The sequence below is a fragment of the Callorhinus ursinus genome, unplaced genomic scaffold (assembly GCF_003265705.2).
Source record: "Callorhinus ursinus isolate GAN/ISIS: 27379988/994484 unplaced genomic scaffold, GSC_fseal_2.0 scaffold16, whole genome shotgun sequence".
NCBI lineage: Eukaryota > Metazoa > Chordata > Mammalia > Carnivora > Otariidae > Callorhinus > Callorhinus ursinus.
Genome location: NW_027397078.1, coordinates 11,725,095 through 11,739,333, shown reverse-complemented (window position 1 = coordinate 11,739,333; position 14,239 = coordinate 11,725,095). Strand labels below are relative to the sequence as shown.

The following is a 14,239-nucleotide window of genomic DNA, read 5'->3' as shown; positions in this document are numbered from 1 at the left end:
CTGTTAATCTGTTTCTTGTCAATTTGATTCTAAGTCCAGCTAGAAGGACCATAAGCCAGAGGAAGGTCTTCCTCCCCGATAACATGATACTCTGGACCCAGAAACATGAAAATGTGAAGAAAATGTGCATCTTCAATTGAAAAACCCCAGGGAGAGACACCTAGGTGTCCAACTCTTGATTTTTGGCTCAGGTCATGATCTCAGGCTTGTGAGATCTAGCCCCGAGTCGGGCTCACACTGGACTTGGAGACTGCTTAAGATTCTCTCTCCTTCTCTCTCTGCCCCTCCTCCCCCTCTCTCCCTCTATAAAAAAAAGAAAGGAAGGGAGGGAGGGAGGGAGGGAGGGAGGGAGGGAGTGAAGGAAGGAAGGAAGGAAGGAAGGAAGGAAGGGAGGGAGGAAGGGAGGAAGGAAGGAAGGAAGGAAGGGAGGGAGGAAGGGAGGAAGGAAGGAAGGAAGGAAGGAAGGAAAAGGCCAGAAATATTGTAGGTTTTAGTTGTAGTCAGTAGTTGTAGATTCTTTGGTTTTGTTTTCAATTGTGTGGAGATTTTTTTTTAAGACTTTCTTTTTTAGAGCAGTTTTAGGTTCACAGAAAAATTGAGGGGAAGGTACAGAAGTTTCCCATATACCCCCGTCCAGTGGTTGCAGATTCTTACCACAGAAAAATGACAGGACAGTTTTTATAGTTGAATGACTACATGACAAAAGACAGAAGCTGCCTTTGAAATAAAGCTTCTCGTAGGCATAGTTTTCAGTTCAGGAAACCAGAGTATTCTATCGTGGTCATTATTTAGAACAATGAGGAAAATGAGTACAGCAGAAAATGTTGAATGCTGTGAGCATTTGACACAGGCCAAACATTTGAAGTGATTGTTTATTAACTTCTTTCTTGCCTGAATTTGTTTAGGTTTGTTTTTTGAGTTGTGTTTTGTTTTGTTTTTTGCCTGACCAAGATGTGAGGATCATTTTTCTACATCTACATGATACAGTAGCATCAAGGGCTACATTTCTATCATAGTGCAGGAGGGGGTTGTGGCTGGATCCTCAGAGATGTTAATTTGGCTTATGTCTCAGAACTTAACACTTGAGGAAAAATCTTCCTCCTTTTCTTGGGTAAAGTAAATTACAATTAATATCTATATCTCTTGGGTTTTTACCTGGCTGTGGGCTGCTTTAAGCAACTTCTGTCAGAGTGCAAAAGGCTGGATAGAAGACACATTTCTCCTTTTTGCTGAAACAAGAGAGAGATTCAGGCATTGTGTTTTCTGTTTGGCCTAGCAAGTATATGAGAAACACATATTTTGCATAGATGTTCTGTGGATATCTTAATTTCAAAAGCAGTATCCCCATTAGGATCAGTTGTGGTGCAAAATGTTGTTGGGGTGGTAAATTGTTTTTGTTCTTTCTTTATATTACGAACAGGTATTTATAGCTTTGATTCATGTCTCATCTTGACCCTTGGCAACTGTCAGTAAGTTGTAGCTGTCTATTCATAGCATGGTGGACTGGCAGGATGGAGCCTCCAATAGGCACATGTTTGTGAGGCTTCATGGCTTGTGGGGCAGAGGGAAGGGCTACATGTGCCAGAGCCTGTGAGGCTGGTCCTGTGAGATTGGTTCCCTTAACAGTCCAAGTGAACAGGACTCTAGTTTCATTGCCTCCAGTCTGGCCCCATAGTCTACCCTCAACACAGGTTTGAAACTGGAATCAGATCAAAGGTAATTGTTATCTGTGACTTTCTCTTTTTTCAAATTACGTACTTGAATATCTTTTTAAATGTATATCTTGCTTTGACTTTGTTATTCCCTGTATTAGTTTTCTATTGCTGACATAGGAGATTGCCACAAATTTAGCAGCTTAAAACAACACAAATTTATTATCTCACAGTCCTGTAGGTCAAAAGTATGGGTTGGATCAGCAGATTTCTCTACTCTGGGCCCACAAGGTTGAAACCAAGGTATTGGCTAACCTGGGTCAGGATAGGTAAAGTCTTGTGCAGTAACAAAGAAGCCCAGCCTTGTGACAATGTATAACAGCAAGGGCTTATTTCTTGCTCATATAACCTGTCTGTCATGGGGAGGCTGGGTCTCTACTCCATAACTCTCTTCTCTGGCTGACTTGGGCTGAGAGAGCAGCCAGCATCTGGAGAGTTGCTCTACTATCACCATGGCGCATAAAAGGGGGATGAGGCAATCGTGTACTGGCTATTAAAGCTGTAGCTCAGAAATGAGTCACTTCTGCTCACATTCTTTTGGCTAAAACAAGCCGGATGCCTATGCTTAACTTCAACAGGGTACATGAAATCTTTGAAGTCCTGTTCTAAAAACCATAAACATTATAAACTGTTGCTTCAAAAGAAATAATTTAAAATATTTAGCATTTCACAGTGTAAAAATACAAATCAACCTGAAATAAATAATCTCAACCCTTTAACTCAAATTATACAAATTCAATTTTTTTCAGTCTTTAAAATTTCATACCTAGTGTACTTTTCTAAAACCATAATCACAAGCATAATCACCATTCTATATAAGTTTCAAATATTTCAGTTGTCTAAGAAAAAACTGCATAAAAAGGTCAGTCTCATTCCTACTTCAGGACAATGCAGACATAAGTGAAATTTTCCCCTGAGTGGTTTGTATTATCTTAAACTCATATTTAATTCCTAAAGTACATTTTTCTGTAATGTCTTTTGTTCCTGGTGTTCACTGTGTGCATATCAGTATTCAAACTGCTTGCTTTAATCCAGAGTAATACCTTAAAAATGTACTTTGACTAGGGAGTAAATTCTATATATAATCTATATGTAATCTGTATCTATATACCTATATATAATCTGTCAAGTTTACTACATTGTAAGCATGGACTATATATATATTTTTTTAAGTTAACATTGGTAATACCAGCTGTACAAGTCAGTGTTTGCATTTAAAGCCAACTCTGAATTATCCATAGTCATGGAATCATTATCACCATCATCATCATCAAAACAATATCTTAACTTGATGGAATGAGCACTGGGTGTTAAATGCAACTGATGAATCACTAATCACTAAATTCTACCTCTGAAACAATAATACACTCTATGTTAATTAAATTGAATTGCAATAAAAATTTTAAAAATTAAAATTTTTAAAGAAGGCAAAAAACCAAAAACCAACAACAAAAATCAGTATCTTAATTTACTAAGTTTTATGTACTTATTTAATCCTTTCAATGCTCAGAAGGAGGAGCTATTATTTCCCCTCTATTTTACAAATTTGGAGATTGAGGAGAGATTAAGAGATTTAACCAGGATCACACAATAGGTAGCAGAGAAAGCACTTAGATTCCAGTCTCCCTGGCACCAGAACAGGTGCTCCTAAATATTACTTATGCTCAGTCGGACGAAACCCCAGAAAGTAAAATAGGACAGTTTTCATTATTGAACTGAACTTACCCCCATGGAATCCCTGAGTAAATAACTTTTTTAAAGAAAGGTTACTTAGGGCCAGACAAAATATCCCAATGAGATAAGAGTAGGAACAACTTGCCCAAAGGGTCATTTGTCACCTACCCACTAGTAGAATGAGTCCAATACAATGATGTCTACATTTAAAGTATGAGAGTAGTGAGTAGCCAACTTTTCGGATTAAAAGAATGTAAAAACACTTGTGCTTAAAGATAAGCAGCTGAATTCTAACGCTAACAGAAAAATAACTATAAAAAATAATTGAGTTAGGGGCACTGCGTGGCTCAGTGGGATAAGCATCTGCCTTCAGCTTGGGTCATGATCTTGGGGTTCTGGGATGGAGCCCTGCTCAGCGGGAAGTTTGCTTCTCTCTCTGCCCCTCCCCCCTGCTTGTGCTGTCTCGCTAGCGCTCTCTCTCAAATAAATGAAATCTTTAAAAAAAATAATTGAGTTAAACTGAAAGGTATGTCAAAAACTTCTTTATTAAATATAGAGATGAGCAACAAAGAATATGCAGTAGCTTCAACTCACCTATTAAAAAGTGAACCTCCAGGCATTGCACAAGACTTACAGTAGCCAGAGTATCCTATTAGGCTTTTAGTTTTCAGTAGGATCAGAGATGAATTACATTTTAACTCCTATTAATGCCGGCATCCTGTTAACTGAATACCTTGACAAGCCGGTTATGAGACTATTGACAGAAAACTGTAAGATCAATTGTTTTTTAATGTGGCTTTTCAGTTTACATTCCCTTCATAAAGAAAAGCTGATAAATTGCATTTGAAAATCAATTTGCAACCAGAAAATGAATTGCTGTTTCAATAACTGCTGAGGTGGGTAGCCTGCAGTATAAAGGACATTTATTTATCAGTGAATTCCTGGTGTTCGAGAATTTTCTATTTGCAAGGCTAGCTTGGTTAGCCACTGTACAGAACAAAGTTAAGATACCATGCTTGAGACTGCTATCCTAAGAACAGTCTGTTTATGAGGTGGGATCTTGGCTGGCATCTGTGAACTTGGATTTCAGGAGGGCTCCCACTATTCCCAGAACTGATAAGAGTGGCTTACTGTGTCTAAATTATTCATGCAAATGATGTGGTTTATGCTGAACCCCTGCTTCCCTTCTGGGAATCTGGAAATTTGATATATGATTGGTAGAGGGTACCTACCTGACTCAACCCTCACGCACACCTGTTTGTGCACACACACATGCACACACGCACGTGAGTGTGAGTGTGAGTGCACAGATGCAACCCAGTGTCCCCCACCCCAGCACCACCTGCAGGCCCCTGGACTCAGATGAGAAGCCAAACTCCAGATGCTGAGTCTCTAATGGGCTTCTCAGGGCAGAAACATCATGCACCTGTTGCTCCATTTTTGTTGCGGGTCGGGGGGAGCGGGGGCGGGTAGTGTGCTCTGAGTGACTCCTCATGGGAGAAAGAAAGCAAAAGGAAGCCTGCACATGGATTCTTCCAGATTCTGCCTGTGTCTTTTCCCTCATGATCTGGCTGTATATCCTGCTACATCACTGAAATAAATCCTAGCCATGTGTACAACTATACGTAGCGTCCCATGAGTCCTCTTAGTGAATCTCTGGCTGTCAGGGTGGTCTTGGAGACAGTGGGCATAGCCACTTTCCGCAGGCAGTTTACCTTCACAGGCTTTACTTTAAAAAGCAGTACAGCGTTAATGTGTTTCATCAGAAAGTTGTGGAAAGACTTGGCATTTCACTCCTGTTCTGACAAGATAAACAAACCTCCAAATATATTTGCAATCTGTGATTTCAATACATCAGCTTGTAACAAACATTTTACACAATAAGAAATTCTGGAAGGGAATCAGGAAGGCAGGGGAATGTACACAGCAGAAACAATAGTGCACTTCTAAAGAAAAATAAGCAGAAGTGTCATTGTTCCTTTAGCCTTGAGGCACAATTATTCTTTGTTCTGAGAATTGTGAGGAAAAAAAAATCGAAGAAGCCACAGGAAGATCTCCTGTGGACTTCCAAAAACAGCAACCGTGGGAGAAAGTGAGAAGAGAGCAAGGGATCGTGTTATTAATGAATGTCATCTTTTAAAATTATAGTAACATTACCTTTACTACAACATCAGTCTGTGTTTTGTCTAGGCTTCTTTTTAGGTGCTGGAGGGCTGTTAAATATTTGTGAACAAAGGAAGGAAAAATATTCACACAGTATGTTCTGAAATTGAATTGAAAACAGAAGAACAAAGCAGTGTTCATTGAGATCATCACATTAAAAGAAAAGATGCCTGACATCAGATAGAATTAAAATGCCAATGCCTGACATCAGATAGAATTAAAATGCCAATTCCATAATAAATATGTCATGAAGAGCTACTGTAACACAATATAAAATGTTGGAAAACAATAATGCAGTATATATCTTCTAAGCATCACTGTTAAGTTTTTCTCATCCTTTGAAGCAATGTGATTTTTCAGAATGTATAAAATGCAATGTTATGACAGTGTGTTACCCATTTTATATAGCTTCACAGGGTGTACTCAGAAAATGAGTAATGAATTTAAGGAAGAGATTTCATCTACTGAGAGTATGGCTTGAGACTCTTCCCTTCCTCTAGGAGTCCTGTAACATTTATGTATCTTTAGCATCTGCCCCCTTTATCTTTTTCTTGCCACCCACTTACTAGTTGATAGTTTATTTTTTTCCTATAAACTAAATGGTTTCTTAATGGAAGAGAAATTAAAAGACTGGCCTTAAGGGGAAATGGGATTTGAGAAAAATTGTGTTGGGAACCAAGAATTTCCTGTTCCCTTCAAGGTCCTTCTAGACAAAGAATGAGACAGATTACCAGGAGAAAATCAAATTTAACAGTGTGTCTACAGGAATCCACCCAGACATGGAAATTACAAAGACAGGCAAAAAGAGGTATATATGTCATCCTAAACTAAGGAGAAGCATGTAGGGGTCTAGAACTTCAAAGAGAAGGAATACAATTCACAAGAAGATGAAAAGGAGTAAATGTTTGGTGAGCAAATGTTTGCTGGGCCACTCTGAAACAATGGAACACGGAGGACTTTGGCCAAACAGGCCTTGCTAGGTTCCTCCCTGTCCACCATACCTAGTTCATATCATAATGTAGTTATTTGTGGTGATAGCTCTCTTCCTGGAGCAGGTCCTCTGTCTGAATTCTTTTGAGGCAGTTTGGGGTGGGAGCAGAGAGCTTTTCCTGAATCTGCTAGGTTGTGATTGCTTTTTAACTCAAAATAATCTTCATGCCCAAGTGGCCCATCTTGAGGAGACCTGCCCTTGGTCTCTACAGTTGGAAGAGGATAGGATCAAAAGAAGAAAAGTAGTGAGAATACTGAAGAGTTTGAGGACCGTGTGTAGGTTTTTCTCACTAGCAGAGAGTTACTCTAATGTGTAAGCCTGTTGAATGACCTGTCACTAAAATAGAAGTGATATGACAAATAATTATGTCTATCAGAGAATTTCAATATTGTCACAGAAAGGATTCTTTTCCCATACTCTCAGTCCAGTTAAAATATGTAAATCATTTGTAATGAAGACATTTTTTTGTTACATTTCTCATGATAAAGGTGAGTGGATGTAGCTTCACAATTTTTTTTTCTAAGACTTTAAACTCCATTAAGGAAGGGAAGTGAATCCATAACTCTTTACTTACATTGTTCTCCCCACACCCTCAGACTCTTCTCAGTGTCTACTCCAGAATAGGAATTTGGAGAAAAGGGTAGAGGGTGATGGGGAGTGCCTTCCTCCTTTTGTTGCTATGTTATGAAAAATTAATTTTACTTTGTAATTCATAAGTGAGAGTTAGACTGGAACTCTATAGGATTTCAGTTCTAGAATTTCCACTGGATTTTTTTTTATAGTTCCTATTTCTTTGCTGAGATTCCCTGTCTTTATATTCATTGTGAGAGTATTTTTATTTACTTCCCTGAAAATAATTAAAATAGCTCATTTAATACTCTTGACTAATAATTTGGACAACTGGGTCATCTTTGTTGATTGTCTTTCTCTTAAAAATTGGGCCATGTTTTTTCTGCTTTGTCTCCTCTTTGTTCTGATCTTTAATTTTACCGTGGATATTGCCAATTTTCTGTCATGGGGACTCTAGATTCTGTTATAGTCTCCTGGAGAGTTGATTTTGATATTTTGTTTGTTTTTAAATCAAGTACAGCATTTGGTTGGTTTCAGGCTGCATGGTTTGAATCTCCTGAGGTGGCAACATCACAAATTTCAGGAGTTTCTTTTTAGATTTAGCTGTGTAATTGGAGCTTACCCTAGCACATGTATGGTTCAGGGGTCAGCCACAGAATTGAGCAAAGTTTATAGGGAGAAATCGGTGCACTCCCCCTCTTTCTCCTTTCCAGTGTCACCCCCTTGCTATCCAGGAGCTGTAATTGCCCTGGACTCTGACCTCTGGTTCTTCAGACCAGAAATACTGCAGAATTTCTATCAGAGTTTTAGCCATTCCATGTAGAGATATCTTTGTTCCATCCTCAGGGTGAAAGTTGGGAAACTGGCACTGTGCCCTGTTTCTTCTTCCTAGTTTCAAAATCTCCTCCAGGATCTACATGTTTTTGCTTATTCTCTTATGCCTCTCAGTCACTGTTTTATATTATTTTTTAATATTTTTCCCGAGTTTTTAATTGCTTCCTGTAGTAGGGTTGGATCTTGTAGAGCTACTAAGCTATACTAATAGCAAAACCTTATATCTCTATGTGATTTCAGATATTACAAATGTCAAATAAACTTTGTGACTATAAAAGTTTCTATGGTGTTTTTGCTAATGGGATATTACAATAAAAATAATCTACCTGATAAAGGTGAGCCTACCAAAGATGACTGTTCTTTAAGCTATTTAAATATAGAAAAAAAATAGAATTTCTCAGAAGTCTGTAAAATAAAAATAATAGGTAAATAGAAGGATAATTACTTGGAAATTCATACTATACATTAAGGACATTTGAAGAAAGAATAAGTGGCATTACAGAAGGCATAAGGTGAGAGGCAAATACAAACGCTGTGACCTTGATTCTAAGTTGTTATATATAAAGACATTGGACCTTGGTATATGTTTTTTCCCTCAAAGTATGATGTGTGTTGGCAGGGGCTCTCTTCCATTTAGTGACTCAGGGATCTAGTTGCCCACCATATTGTGATGTTGCCAGGTAAACATGTGGCTTGCATATCTGCTACAGGGAAAGAAAGAGCCAGAGAGTTGCTTACACACGGGCTTTTTATACCCAGACCTGGAAATGGCATGCATTTCTGTCTATAACCCATTGGCTAGAACTCAGTGAAGTGATCCCAATCCATCTCTGCAAGGAAGGTTGGAAATGTTCTTTCTGTGTATCCAGGAAAAGAAAGATGTATGATGAACATGTGGCATTGTGTGTGCCACATTCTTCTTTTAATCAAAGCTATTAAAAAGAAAGGGGGACAGTTTTTTTAAGAGATATGATTTTTACTCCACATTTCTCTTCTTAATAAGAGAGAGATACTACTTTCCACATTGCTACTTCTTGCATATTACAAGAATACTGATAGGACCAAGATCATCTCATTTATGCAGTTGATCTAAAATGAGCAAAAGGGCTGACTTACCATGAAGAATAATATCTTTATTTACAGACAGAATGATATTTGGGGGGTTTCTGGTATTTTAGATGTTATTTCTGCTTCCTTTTCTCAGAAGTCTTAGCAACCTGCTCTATATTATAAGAGCAATATAGACTGTGGGGTTGGTGTACAATAAGAGATATAGTATATGTGGTTTTTATATACAGGAGGGTACTCCACAGCCTAGATAGAGGGTAGGAGCACTGGGGACCTGCCACTGAGGGTTGGTGCAGCTGGGGCTGCCTTCGTGCTGATTGCCCTTTATCCCCAGGAAGGCTAGTAGACCAGGCTTTGACCTTCCTCTTTAGGGGCTATCTGCCCTAACATGTGGGAGAGGCCTACAACGTAGTCATTCAGGAATCCCAAAGCCTGAAATGTTCTCCACTCATTACTGATTCTCCCTTTAAAAGTATTTCCTACCTTGGATTTTGGACTTACTAGGCACATATTGTTTCATTGTTATAGTTGGGTTTTATTTTTTTTTTAAACTTAGAATACCTTAGCTAATCTTTCATAGTTTCTTGTGTTTTCCTTTATATTTTTGTAACTATCTAACTTTAAACTCTTTCTTCAATTTTACTAAATGTTTAGCATACTTAGTTTTATGTATTTTTTAGCTCCTTTCATGCATATATACAGAGAGGAAGGGGAGAGAGACTAAAAGATACAGGAATAGACTGGACTTCTATATACAATGCAGTATTTTTGTGCAGAAATCATCAAAAGCTATTTTCTAAAAGAATCAATATCTCTGTCACCATAGATAATTTTAGCAAAATAACTATTATTTTAATATAATATATAGTATTTTCTAGAATGAGATACATTATTTATAAAATTATAAAATAATATAAATTGACTTATTAAATAATTCATTTATACTAATGTGTATTATTATATTACTATATATTACATATAGTATTTTCTAGAATATATACAATATAAAGTACATGAAAAAAATACCCAAAAGAGTCAAAAGAAAAAAAAATCACTCAGTGCTGTCATTCAGTCACTGTTAACAATTTTAAAGACTTTTACACTGAAAACTTAATGATGTTTATAAGTAGACAGAGAGCAATCCACTACAAAATCATGGACAGCTGGTTAGTTGAGGAGGCAGTCTGTAGAAATGGAGAGAATGGAAGATTTGAGACATTGACATTAGAAGAGCATAAAGCAACTAAATGGAGTAAAAATATTATAAAGATACAGTTTTAACATTTTTAAGGGGAAAGAAAGGAAGTGATAAGCCACAAGCAAAATCTCTTAAGTTCAAGAAGAATCCCTAATGCTAGTTTCTTGATAGGAAAAAAGCTAGAGATGCTAGAGATAGCTGATAAGCCCCCAATATAGAAAAACTGATGTCACCCCAAAGGCTAATAACATTAGCCCTAAGAGCCCTGTGGGACTTCAGAGTAGTCAAAGTGCTTTGGAGTATTCTTCCTGATGGAAATAAACAGCATGAGGTAAAACTAATTAATCTAATTTTACAGCCCAAGTTGGGAAAGAGCAATCTGGCAATTTTCTCACTAGATGCAAAAATAAATAAATAAATAAATAAATAATTCTGTTTATATTTATTTTGGCTATATATTTTATACGTAAGTCTAGCACCTTTTTTTCAAATAAGCACTGCCCTTCCATTTAGGATTGATACCAGAAAATGCATATTCAAGCTGGAGGTTTATTTATTATTGAGTTCCAAATCGAGTAAGAAATGACTATACAAGCTCAAGAACTTATATAGAACCATTAAATAATTTATGGAGGAGCATAACTGAAAGAAGGAAGGCAGGAAGCCTGGGAAGAGGCTAAGCGTGAAGGAGAGAAAGAGGGAAGGCAGGTGGGAGGGAGGATTTTTCCTTAAGTTTTAAATAGATTATGTTTTTGAAAGAAATGAGCCATGTATGCTACAAATTCCCAAATTCAATCTAAAAATCTCCATTACCAAGGTTCATAAATTGCTTTTAAAAGTTAAATTGCTGTTTAATTTCTCATAGTTTAGGCATTCTGGGCATTCCTGTTTGAAACACTGACCTGATTAGTTTTTCAGTTTACTTTTGGAAATTAGTTCATTAGTCTCTAATTAAGCCAAGTAATGTAGGCTGAATAATGACCCCCAAAGATATCCATATCCAAATCTCTGGAACCTGTGAATATATTCTCTAACAGGGTAAGAGGGTCTTTGCAGATGTGATTAAGTTAAGGATCTTGGATGGGGAGCTTAGCCTGCATTATATAAGTGGGCCTTAAATGTAATCACAAGTGTTCCTGTAAGAGGGAGGCAGAGGGAGACTTGGCAACAGAAAAGGAAGTGTGACAATGGAAGCAGAGGTTGGAGAGAAGCAAGAGATGGGAGCAATGTAAAGAAGATGAAAGGAGCCACTAGCCAAACAATACAAGTGACCTCCAAAAGACAGAAAGGCAAGAAAACAAATCCTCCTCTCAAGCCTCCAGAAAACACAATCCTGACAACACCTTGATTTCAGACTTTTTAAAGATTTTAGACAGTTCTGAGATCCAGAACTGTAGGAAAACAAATATATATTATTTCAAGTCAAGTCAGTAAATTTGTGGTAATTTGTTACAACAACAATAAGAAACCTATATAGTGAGCCAGTTTAAATAGATCTGAAAGCTAAAGAAAAGGCTCTTTCTATATATTCCTATATACACATATATAAAGGCTTTGTATATAAAAAAGCTATCGATATATGTATATAAAAAGGCTATGCATATATATGCATATATATGAAATCAAATATCTAACATGTTAGGCTTTTAATAAAAACAGAAAATACGGGTGCCTGGGTGGCTCAGTTGGTTGGGCATCTGCCTTCGGCTCTGGTTGTGGTCCCAGAGCCCCAAGTCGGGCTCCCGCTTCTTCCTATCCCTCTGCCTGCCACTCCCCCTGCTTGTGCTCTCTCTCTCTCTCTCTCAGATAAATAAATAAAATCTTAAAAAAAAAAAAAAACAGAAAATACAACACATTCCTCTAGAAGCATGTGAAGGTACTGTTAAGATACATAACATTGGGTGGTTCAGTTGGTTAAGCGTCTTACTCTTGGTTTCAGCTCAGGTCATGATCTCTGGGTCCTAGGATTAAAACCCAAGTTCAGGCTCCGTGCTGGTTGAGGAGCCTGCTTAAGATTCTCTCTCCTGCCTAAGATTCTCTCTCCTGCCGTGCCTGGGTGGCTCTGTCAGTTAAGTGTCTGCCTTTAGCTCAGGTCATGATCCCGGGGTCCTGGGGTCAAGCCCCACACTGGGCTCCAGCAGGGAGCTTGCTTCTCCCTCTCCCTCTGTCCCCAACCTTTCCCTGCTCATGCTGTCTTCCTCTCTCAAATAAATAAAATCTTCAAAGAAAGAGAGAGATTCTCTCTCTCCCTCTGCCCCTCTCCAGCTCAATCTCTCTCTCTCTCTTAAATAAATAAATCTTTAAAAAAAAATACATATCATCATTATACTACTTGTACTACACTCGGTCTCAGCTGAAAAGCCATTACTATATCGCTTGTGGTTGTGCTAAAACACAGAGGAAATTTAAATATGGCAGAAACTCTCTTAACTGACCTCCTCCTGAAGGAGTTATGGATTCATTGATGATCTCCATCTTAACTGTAAAAGATACTAACCAGTGTCCACAGCATATTGAATATTCCCTGGTAGTGATACTCATGCCTACTTCTGATCCTGCCAGTTAAGTTGTCTGCCCTAAAAATAGTTGTGCTTTTTCCCAAACTGATTTATTTCAATAAATTATTTCAATAAATAATATACATCCATAATTTGATAACAAAGATTGTAATTCTTGGGGGTTTTTTTAAGATTTTATTTATTTATTTTTGTGAGAGAGAGAGAGAGCGTGAACTCACACACAAATGGTGGGGAGGGGCAGGGGGAGATGCAGACTCTGAGCAGATGCAGACTCTTCACTGAGCAAGGAGTCCAACGGGGAACTTGATCCTAGGACTCCAGGATCATGACCTGAGCCGAAGGCAGACACTTAACCAACTGAGCCACCCAGGCACCCTGTAATTCTTGGTTTTTTTAAGATTTTATTTTCAAGTAATCTCTATACCGAGTGTGGGGCTCAAATTCACAATCCTGAGATCAAGAGTCACATGCTCTACCAACTGAGCCAGCCAGGCATCCTACAAAGATTGTGATTTTATATGTACAGTTTTTGTTTTGTTTTAGTGAGCTCTACGCCCAGTGTGGGGCTCAAACTCACAACCCCAAGATCATAAGTCAAATGCTCTACCCACTGAACCAACCACGCATCCCTGTATGTACAGTTTTAATTCCACACTTTGACTAAATGTTTCATAAATTGATGAAATTGAAAAAAAAAAAAAACAAACCCTTGTTTCCATGAAGATGCTTTGGAAAAATTTAATACAAATGAATAGCTAATACAAATTGCTGTTAATGTATGGGGGAGACAACTTAAAAGTTTTGAAAAAATCATAAAAATATGGAAGAATTCCTAGATTGCTTCATAAATGTCTTCAGTTTCTTAAAGCCCTTCCCTAAGGACACTCAGAAATGGAGATTAGAGATGATGTGCCAGTTAAGAGTGTAAACTTGGGAGCCAGAAACCTGTGTTTTAACCTATCTCTACCATTTACTGACTGTGTATCCTTAGGCAAGTTTCTTAACCTCATATATAAAATGAGAATGATAATTGCTACCTCAAAGAGATAGTGGGAGGATTAGAAGTGCCTGACACATAGTATGTGCTCAATTATTATTGTTAATACTATTACTGTTACTATATATGTGGTTTATTCAAGAATGACTATCTGGACCATCTATTGGTGGAATCATACTTGAAGAAGAGTCCTAGGCTTTATGTCAAAAGACTGATAACTGAATGTTCATGTAGTTTTATGTTAAAATAAATTTTTCAATTCTCTACTATAGACAACTTTGCCAATTAACAAACCAATTCCAATCCTAATCACTTCTAATGAGGGATTCTCTTATAGGTTGGTTTCTTTTTCTGTAAGTAATTAGCTTATAAACACACATTTAAGACCCAAATCCCATGAAAATTAAAAGCTCACATGACATGCAAGTATCACTTGACTCAATCCTTTCTTTATATACTTTTTTAAAAGATTAAGTCTAAAACAGTAAGACAATCTGCGGGGCGCCTGGGTGG

The 14,239-nt window shown here is 37.6% G+C and overlaps 1 protein-coding gene across 1 annotated transcript in view; it reads left to right on the top strand.

Annotated features, from left to right (window-relative positions):
* The first annotated feature begins 1,632 nt into the window (after positions 1–1,632).
* Positions 1,633–14,239, top strand: part of PRRG1 (proline rich and Gla domain 1) — a 168,759-nt gene continuing 156,152 nt past the window's right edge. Inside the window, exon 1 of the mRNA XM_073901934.1 lies at positions 1,633–1,716. The gene's annotated coding sequence lies outside the window, so the exon portion shown is untranslated. The remainder of the gene's footprint in view (positions 1,717–14,239) is intronic.